Source organism: Mercenaria mercenaria, chromosome 2, assembly GCF_021730395.1.
Source record: "Mercenaria mercenaria strain notata chromosome 2, MADL_Memer_1, whole genome shotgun sequence".
Classification (NCBI taxonomy): Eukaryota; Metazoa; Mollusca; class Bivalvia; order Venerida; family Veneridae; genus Mercenaria; species Mercenaria mercenaria.
In genome coordinates this window covers 54,270,449-54,278,404 of record NC_069362.1, presented here as the reverse complement: position 1 = coordinate 54,278,404, position 7,956 = coordinate 54,270,449, and positions in this window count along the sequence as shown.

The following is a 7,956-nucleotide window of genomic DNA, read 5'->3' as shown; positions in this document are numbered from 1 at the left end:
AGTAGATGACCCCTATTAATTTTGGGGTCACTTGATGAAAGGTCAAGGTCACAGGAGCCTGAACAGTTGACATGAGAACCACTAGGGCAAGAGTGTTGAAACTTAGCGGGATGACTGGACATGCTAAGTAGATGATCCCTATTGCAGCCAACCATCAGTGTCTCTTTGACTTTCGCTCCTGACCCCTATTGACTTCTTGCCTATAGGACTTTGCATTGGGGGAGACATGCGCTTTTTTACAAAAGCAATTTCTAGGGGTTTTTTTCTTTTCAGTTAAATTTCTTCAACTTCTTGTTAATCCCCCGCCGTGGCGGAGGGATTATAGGAATGGTCTGCGTCCGTCCTTCTGTCCGTCCCTCCTTCTGTCCGTCCTTCCGTCCGTAACAAAATCGTGTCCGGTCCATATCTCCTAAACCCCTTGAAGGATTTTCATGAAACTTGGGTCAAATGATCACCTTATCAAGACGATGTGCAGAACCCATGTGTCAACCTTGTCAGTTCAAGGTCAAGGTCACAACTCAAGGTCAAAGGTTTGAGCCTGTCATTTTGTGTCCGCTCTATATCTCCTAAACCCCTTGAAGGAATTTTATAAAACTTGGGTCAAATGATCACTTCATCAAGACGATGTGCAGAAACCATGAGTCAGCCATGCCGGCTCAAGGTCAAGGTCACAACTTAGGGTCAAAGGTTTGAGCCTTCCATTTTGTGTCCGCTCTATATGTCTTAAACCCCTTGAAGGAATTTTATAAAACTTGGGTCAAATGATCACTTCATCAAGACGATGTGCAGAACCCATGAGTCAGTCATGCCGGCTCAAGGTCAAGGTCACAACTTAGGGTCAAAGGTTTGAGCCTTCCATTTTGTGTCCGCTCTATATCTCCTAAACCCTTTGAAGGATTTTCATCAAACTTGGGTCAAACGATCACCTCATCAAGGCGATGTGCAGAACTTATGAGTCAGCCATGTCGGCTCAAGCTCAAGGTCACAACTGAAGGTCAAAGGTTTGAGCCTTCCATTTCGTGTCCGCTCTATATCTCCTAAACCCCTTGAAGGAATTTTATAAAACTTGGGTCAAATGATTACCTCATCAGAACGATGTGCAGAAATTATGAGTCAACCATGCCAGCTCAAGGTCAAGGTCACAGCTAAGGGTCGAAGGTTTGAGCCTTCCATTTGGTGTCCACTCTGTATCTCCTTAACCCCTTGAAGGATTTTCATCAAACTTGGGTCAAATGATCACCTCATCAAGAACTCATGAGTCAGCCATGTCAACTCAAGGTCAATGTCACAACTGAAAGTCAAAGGTTTCAGTTCTGTATCTCCTAAACCCCTTGAAGGATTTTCATGAAACTTTGGTCAAATGATCACCTCATCAAGACATTGTGCAGAATTCATGAGTCAGCCATGTCAGTTCAAGGTCAAGGTCACAGCTAAAATCAAAGGTTTACCCTTTCACTATCCATAGCAGTGGCGGGGGATTTAGCTGTCTTTCAGACTGCCTTGTTTCAAGTTTTGCAGTGTACTTGCACTAAATATGGAAAATAAGTGAAGTAGCTATAGCTAGGCTTTGATTTGAAAATATTTCTGTATTTCACGTTATTGAAGGAAGGTATATAGAGAGTTACAAATGGATATGTTTAGACAAATGTGCACATTTTTTGCCATATATATTCAAAATGCTTTAAAGTTGTTAAGATATCTTACATTAATGAATTTGTAAATTATCTTTTTTGCAGTCTATTAGCAAAGACTGACTGCATTGTGAAGGTAGATGGTGTGAAGTTACTAGCTCCTATAACATCATGTGACAAAAGTTTTTTGTATTGGAATGAATTACATAGACCATTGTGAGGAACAGAATGCTCCAGTTCCAATAGAACCAGTGATCTTCAACAAGTTCCCAAGTTGTATAATTGGACCAAACGATAACTTAACATATCCTAAAGAGACAGAGGTAAAGCTAAGTCTGAAGCTTGACTATGTGCCCCTATTTCTTTGTATTAATATGAACATAAAACATTTTTATAACTGGACATTGTGTGTAACTGCTACAATGGTAGTTTTATTTGAGAGACAGAACAGAGGTTGTAATTTCATGCTTGTTCTGGTGCATGTACATGTAAGATCATTCTTTATTTCAAGTATCTGACATTTAAAAACTAGAAAAACACAATTCATCCTTTAGGCTACACAATCAAACTATGTGTAGAACAAGTCTGATGTTTAAAACATAGATTAACATGAAGCATGCAACTTGCCTAATTTTACTGTTATGTACAGGGATTTACCACATGTATTTGTACAAATACTAGTCTTGATAATGCAACCCCTTGTCTGCAGACTGGCTCTGATAGTTGCTGTCAGATTTGGGCAGTTTACAGACTACATGCTTTATCATCAGAAAATATGTTGCAAAATTGTTGTACAAAACCCAATCTAGCTACATCAACAAAGTGAGAGCTACAATGCAGTGCATTAGCTATTTACATAGAGCATGAATAATATGCTTCATCCATTTAAATAGGGGCCTCTGGGGCCGAGTGGTTAAGATTGCTTACTTCAAATCACATGTCCCTCATCGACGTGGGTTTGAGTCTCACTCGAGGCATTGAATTCTTCATGTGAGGATGCCATCCAGCTGGGTTACTGTTACAGAAGGTTGGTGGTTCTACCCAGGTGCACGCTTGTGATGAAATAATGCACAAGAGGAGCTGGTGTCTTCTTCCACCATAAAAGCAGGAAAGTCGCCATATGACCTATAACTGTGTCAGTGCAATGTTAAACCCAACAAAATAAATAAATCATCCATTTTAATAATATTTATTGGCATAATTAATTCCCTTGGATTGTAGAATATGCAAAGATGTCTCATGTGTCAGAAGTCTTCTTTTCCTAAATATTTTATTACCTCTTGTAAGCACTATCAGGATTTGTTTTTAGCTCACCTGAGCACGGTGTGCTCAAAGGTGAGCTTTTGTGATTGCCCTGTGTTCGTCGTCCGTCGTCAACAATTTGACTGTTAACACTCACAATTTTGGCCCAATCTTAATGAAACTTGGTCAGAATGTTACCCTTAATAAAATCTTAAGACAAGTATGATATTGGGGCAACTGGGGTCAAAAACTAGGTCACCAGATCAAATCAAAGGAAAAGCTTGTTAACACTCTAGAGGTCACAATTTTGGTCCAATCTTAATGAAACTTGGTCATAATATTACCCTCAATAAAATCTTGGACGATTTCGATATTGGGTCATCTGGGGTCAAAAACTAGGTCACCAGGTCAAATCAATCGAAAATCTTGTTAACACTCTAGAGGTCACAATTTTTGCCCAATCTTAATGAAACTTGGTCAGAATATTACTCTCAGTAAAATATTAGACAAGCTTGATACTGGGTCATCTGGGATCAAAAACAAGGTCACCAGGTCAAATCAAAAGAAAACCTTGTTAACACACTAGAGGTTATAATTTTGGCCCAATCTTAATGAAACTTAGTCAGAATATTACTCTCAATAAAATCTTGGACAACTTCAATATTGGGTCATCTGGGGTCAAAAACTAGGTCACCAGGTCAAATCAAAGGAAAAGCTTTTTAACACTGTAGAGGCCACATTTATGACTGTATCTACATGAATTTTGGTCAGAATGTTAATCTTAATGGTCTCAAAGTCCAGGTTGAATCTGGGTCATGTAGGATCAAAAACTAGGTCACCAGGTCAAATCAAAGGAAAAGCTAGTTTACACTGTAGAGGCCACATTTATGACCATATCTTAATGAAACTTGGTCAGAATGTTGATCTTGATGATCTTCAGGTCAAGTTCAAATTTGGGTCATGTGGGGTCAAAAACTAGGGCACTGGATCAAATCAAAGGAAAAGCTTGTCCACATTTATTACTTTATCTTCATGAAACTTAGTCAGAATGTTAATCTTGATGATCTTTAAGTCAAGTTCAAATCTGGGTCATGTAGGGTCAAAAACTAGGTCATCAGGTTAAATCAAAGGAAAAGCTAGTTAACACTTTAGAGACCACATTTATGACCATATCTTAATGAAACCTGGTCAGAATGTTAATCTTGATGATCTTTAGGTCAATAGGTCAGGTGAGCGATACAGGGCCTTCATGGCCCTCTTGTTGTATAATTGGCCAATAAAATAGCTATTGTAAGTGTACTTATATTAGCGCAGCTAAATTTTAGCGCAAATGCCTTAAATTGAGTAGTTTCAACTTATTAGCGCATACTTGTATTAGCGCAGTATCAGCAGCGCTAAAATAACCAATTGGCGGTATCTGAAATGAAATACGGAATGACCCGAACTTTCAAGAATGAAGCCTGTTCATGCAAACTGGCTTATTTCTGCCCGTCAGAGTGCGAAAAACTCTACAATACTAAATTGCTGGAGGCTGACTGGCATTCGTAATGAAATAGACCAGGCAGGCAAATAAACATGCATAGGTCTACAGTATGACATTGAATCTACATTCGTTTAGATCAGTGTTAATATGTATACTGTAAATTTGTACTTGTATACAGAGCAGAATGGTGATAATTGTTTGTTTTCAAATTCACGCTTGGTTTTCAAAGCAGTAAGATGTTATGGTAACGGTCGTAATTAGTGCGACCAGACAAACTGGCTATCTACTCCGAAGGTATTATACACGATGTTTACAGACAATGGCGAAGATGAAATAATGCAACTTAATTTACAAAAATAGATCACCTTTTCACTAATATTCAGAGAGGTTTAATTATTCTATTAAAAACTTTCTGCAGAATAATAGTTAGGAATGCAGTTACTGACATATTTACACAATAAATATGTATTTCTCTGTGTTCTGTTGAATTGTAATTATGGTATTCTCAATACAATAAATGCTACTTTTTTTATTAGGAAAGCCTTTCTTTTCAGTCAAATATTAGCGCTAGACCTAAATTAGCGCATGCCCGATCCCGCTAATAGCGCAAAAATTAGTACTCCGCTAATATTAATACACTTACAGTATTTTGACCTTGTCTGCACAATAGCAGTTTCATTTATGATTTGAATTTAATTGAACTTGCACAAAACTTGTGTCACCATAAGATCTCGGTTCCTTTCTTGAACCGGCCAGATCCCATTATGGGTTCCAGAGTTATGGTCCCTGAAAGGGCCAAAATTAGCTATTTTGACCTTGTCTGCACAATAGCAGCTTCATTTATGATTTTATTTTAACCAAACTTGCACACAACTTGTATCACCATAAGATCTGGGTTCTTTTCTTGAACTGGCCACATTCCATTATGGATTGAAGAGTAATTGCCTCTGATGGGGCCATAATAAGCTATTTTGACCTTGTCTGCACAATAGCAGCTTCATTTATTTGATTTTAACCAAACTTGCACACAACTTGTGTCACCATAAGATCTTGATTCTTTTTTATACGCCCGAAGGGACGTATTATGTATCGCCTCGTTGTCCGTCTGTCTGTTGGTTAGCAATTTCCCTTCCGCTCTGTAACTCTTGAACCCCATGAAGGATTTCAAAGAAACCTGACACAAATGTTCACCTCATCAAAACGACGTGCAGAGTGCATGTTTTGGATGGCTCACTTCAAGATCAAGGTCACACTTAGTGGTCAAAGGTCATATGACTTTGTTTTGTGTGTATATGGCTCTGCATTGCAGTGCTCTTGTTTTTATTTGGAGGATCCTTCTTTTGTTCACTTACAATTATTTTTTTTATCACTTCCTCTTTATGTCACTATAAATAGCTTATTTAGGAACTTTTATTATGGTCGTAGGGAAAACCCGAGACCCATTTTCTGTGGTACAACATGGATGGTACCTCCAATATTTATGTGGGGTCAGAAACTAGGTCATCAGGTCAAATGAAAGAGCAAGGAGGGGGCACATTTTTTATTCTATCTTCATAAATTTTGGTCAGAGTGTTTGTTATATTGAAGTCTTGGACAAGATCTTATCTAAGTCACATGGGGTAAAAAATAGGTCAGTAGGTCAAATCAATGAAAATGCTTGTTTACACTCAAGAGGCCACACTTTTTGGTCCAATCTTACTGAAAATTGGTCATATTTGTCTCTGTGTAATCACTAGGTAAAACATGTTTATACTGTTATGGTGTGTAACACGGGTGAGTTACCAAGGGCCATCTTTGCCCTCTTGTTTAGTTAGATTTTTAGATGTAAGATGGTATCTTAGTACCCACTAAAGGAAATGGATTATAACTTTACACACTTGTCCACTGTTACGAGCTGATAAGCACTGTGCAGGTTCCATAACCCTGTTTTGCATTTTTACAACTCTGAATTTTGATAGAATTATGTCCCTTTTAAATTAGAATTTTTTGATAAAATTTTTGATAAAGTCAAATATCTCTATTAAAGTTTTTGACTAGAAACTTAAAATAGTTATTAACTATCAAAATCTACACCAGGAACAATCCCCATTACTTTGATTTTGACAGATTTATGTCTTTTTTTAACTTGGAATTTTTAGCTCACCAGAGCACAAAGTGCTCAAGGTGAGCTATTGTGACCAATCATTGTCCGACGTCCGTCGTGCGTCGTCCGTCAACATTTGCCTTGTGAACACTCTAGAGACCACATTTTTGACCCAATCTTTATGAAACTTGGTCAGAATGTTTGTCTTGATGATCTCTAGGTCAAGTTCGAAACTGGGTCATGTGGGGTCAAAAACTCAAATCATAGGAAAAGCTTGTGAACACTCTAAAGACCACATTTTTGACCCAATCTTTATGAAACTTGGTCAGAATGTTTGTCTTGATGATCTCTAGTTTGAAACTGGGTCATGTGGGGTCAAAAACTAGGTCAGTAGGTCAAATCATAGGAAAGCTTGTGAACACTCTAGAGACCACAATTTAAGTTTGAAACTCATGGGAATTAGTCAGAATGTTGGTTATGATAAATTATAGGGCAAGTTCGAAACTGGGTCATGTGGGGTCAAAAACTAGGTCTGTAGGTCAAATCATAGGAAAAGCTTGTGAACACTGTAGAGGCCACTTTTTTGACCCAATCTTTAGGAAACTTGGTCAGAATGTTTGTCTTAATGATCTCTAGGTCAAGTTTGAAACTGGGTCATGTGGGGTCAAAAACTGGGTCAGTAGGTCAGATCAAAGAAAAAGCTTGTGTACACTCTAGTGACCACATTTTTTGACCCAATCTTTAGGAAACTTGGTCAGAATGTTTGTCTTAATGATCTCTAGGTGAAGTTTGAAACTGGGTCATGTGAGGTCAAAAACTAGGTTACCTGGTCAAATCAAAGGAAAACCTTGTGAACACTTTAGAGGCCACATTTGTAACTCAATCTTTATGAAACTGGGTCAGAATGTTTGTCTTTATTATTTCTAGCTCAAGTATGAATCTGGGTCAGGTGGGGTCAAAAACTAGGTCACAAGGCTAGATCAAAGGAAATTCTTTTTAACACTCTAGAGACCACAATTTAAGTTTGAAACTCATGGGAATTAGTCAGAATGTTTCTTATGATAAATTATAGGTCAAGTTCGAATCTGGGTCATATGGGGTCAAAAATTAGGTACCCGGTCAAATCAAAGGAAAAGCTTGTGAACACTAGAGGCCACAGTTGTAACCAAATCTTTACGAAATTTAGTCAGATATTGTCTTGATGATCTTTAGGTCAATGTCAACTCTTGGTCATGCGGGGTCAAAAACTAGGTCAGTAGGCCAGATCAACTCTGGTGAGCGATGTATAGGGCCATCATGGCTCTCTTGTTTTTTTTACTGGCAAAGCTCTAATTCAGAGTCAAGTACTGAGAAAAGTCGAGCACGCTGTCTTACAGATAGCTCTTGTTGACTTTTGTATTCATTCAATTGACAAGGTTGTTGAATATTGGAGTATTGCTGCCCACCAACAGCTCTTGTTAATGAATTATGTCCCCTTTTACTTCGAATTAAGGTTAATTTTGATGCATTTTCACTAT